Raw genomic sequence first — 2,500 nt, 5'->3', positions numbered from 1 at the left:
CACACACACACACACACACACACACACACACACACACACACACAGACACACAGACACACACACACACACACACACACACACACACACACACACACACACACACACACACACAAGCATCCCTCACACACACACACACACACACACACACACACACACAAGCATCCCTCACACACCTCCCTAACATACTTCTCCCAGGGTGCCCCTTCCTTTAGTGCGTCATCCATCTAAGGGGTCCCTCAGATAGGGCTCAACCTATCCTGGGGGGTCCCTCAGATAGGGCTCAACCTATCCTGGGGGGTCCCTCAGATAGGGCTCAACCTATCCTGGGGGGTCCCTTGTATGGTTCATACTGAACACACACACCGGACCTCTGACAGCCCCCACGGCAAACCATCCCACCTCTTCCACGTGTAGTGAATGGAAAGAGCAGCCACCCCACCCACCCACACGCCCGCCATGTGTGTGGTTGTGTGTGTGTGTGTGTGTGTGTGTGTGTGTGTGTGTGTGTGTGTGTGGTTGTGTGTGTGTGTGTGTGTGTGTGTGTGTGTGTGTGTGTGTGTGTGTGTGTGTGTGTGTGTGTGTGTGTGTGTGTGTGTGTGTGTGTGTGTGTGTGTGTGTGTGTTGTTCACCCCACCCTCCCACACGCCCGCCCTGGGAGCCAGGTCTCCGAGGTAATAAAGCCAGCTGACTGACTGCAGTATCCATCTGCTTCATTCATCAATGTCATTCTCTGTTGTCAATACCTCATCCTCACTCTTCTGTGACAGAAGAGCTAACACTGTTTCTCTCTCCCTCTCCCATGCAAGACTGACTGACGCAGGCATCTTCGAAAGGGTGAAAACAAGCTGACTATGTTGTGAACAATGATACAGCTTATAGTTCCAATTACCTAATTATTCTACTTTTCACAATTATTCACAAACTGGTAGTCAAAAAATTGCAATATCTTATAAGGCTACATGTCTGAAATTACAAATATAAGTATAAGTAATGCTTTTCTACTTAAAATATTATCAAAAGCGATTAATATATTCTATAATCAACCAAGACATAAATCAATGAGTGGTAATGCACAATGCACATCTGACATTTCATTTGCACATTAATAGCAATATCTTTCCTATTTTTGTTCTATTTATTGGATGTAGTCTCTCTTTCTTTCTCTCTGTCTATGTGTGTGCATGTGTGTGCATGTGTGCGTGTGCGTGATTCTTATTCTCCGAGACTCGTCATAATGTGAGTGCGTGATGCTATGACTATACCAGTCAAAAGGACAAGCCAGGCTGTATAGACCTGCCAGTGGTGTCGTGCGTGAGTCCGTCTGTAAGCAAACCATGACTCACCCTCTCCTCTCTTCTCCTGGCCTGGTATCCTTTCATCGGTCTCAAGCAGAGATTCCCTTTGTACTCCACCCTCTACTAAAGCATTTAGGAAATGAATGTCAGCTGATTTTGTGTGTGTGTGTGTGTGTGTGTGTGTGTGTGTGTGTGTGTGTATGTATGTGTGTGTGTGTGTGCACAACTGTGTGTGTGTGTGTGTGTGTGTGTGTGTGTGTGTGTGTATGTATGTGTGTGTGTGTGTGCACAAGTGTGTGTATGTGTGTGTGTGTGTGCACAAGTGTGTGTGTGTGTGTGTGTGTGTGTGATGTGTGTGTGTGTGTGTGTGTGTGTGTGTGTAAGTGTGTGTGTGTGTGTGTGTGTGTGTGTGTGTGTGTAAGTGTGTGTGTGTGTGTGTGTGTGTGTGTGTGTCTGTATTGTGAGTGTGTGTGTGTGTGTGTGTGTGTGTGTGTGTGTCAGCTGATTTTACAACCACTTCTGCCTATTCCAGCGGTCCCCACGTCACAGTCGAGCCACTGTAGTTTTTGTAATCTTTTGCTTGATGTTGACTGTTCCTTATGAGACCTAATTAGGAGAGATTAGTTTGGGGGGGGGGAAAGGTACAGACGAGAGGTAGAACACCTGTGTTCCAAGTGTGTGTGTGTGTGTGTGTGTGTGTGTGTGTGTGTCTATTAGGAGAGATTAGTGTGGGGGGGGGAAAGGTACAGACGAGAGGTAGACCACCTGTGTTCCAAGTGTGTGTGTGTGTGTGTGTGTGTGTGTGTGTGTGTGTTATTAGGAGAGATTAATGTGGGGGGAAAGGTACAGACGAGAGGTAGACGACCTGTGTTCCAAGTGTGTGTGTGTGTGTGTGTGTGTGTGTGTGTGTGTGTGTCTATTAGGAGAGATTAGTGTGGGGGGGAAAGGTACAGACGAGAGGTAGACGACCTGTGTTCCAAGTGTGTGTGTGTGTGTGTGTGTGTGTGTGCTGTGTGTCTATTAGGAGAGATTAGTGTGGGGCGGTAAGGTACAGACGAGAGGTAGACGACCAGAGGGTCCTGCTGAGTGTAACATCATCATCCTCCTTTTACATGACATAACCATCTAAAACCAAAATCTTTATGGCGTTGCATACGCTGTAGCTCTGGTTCAAATAAAAGGGCTTTGTACTTGAAATAATGCAA

This window comes from Sprattus sprattus, assembly GCF_963457725.1.
Source record: "Sprattus sprattus genome assembly, chromosome: 12".
NCBI lineage: Eukaryota > Metazoa > Chordata > Actinopteri > Clupeiformes > Clupeidae > Sprattus > Sprattus sprattus.
The sequence above is the reverse complement of the archived record's forward strand: the minus strand, read 5'-3'. Positions refer to the sequence as shown.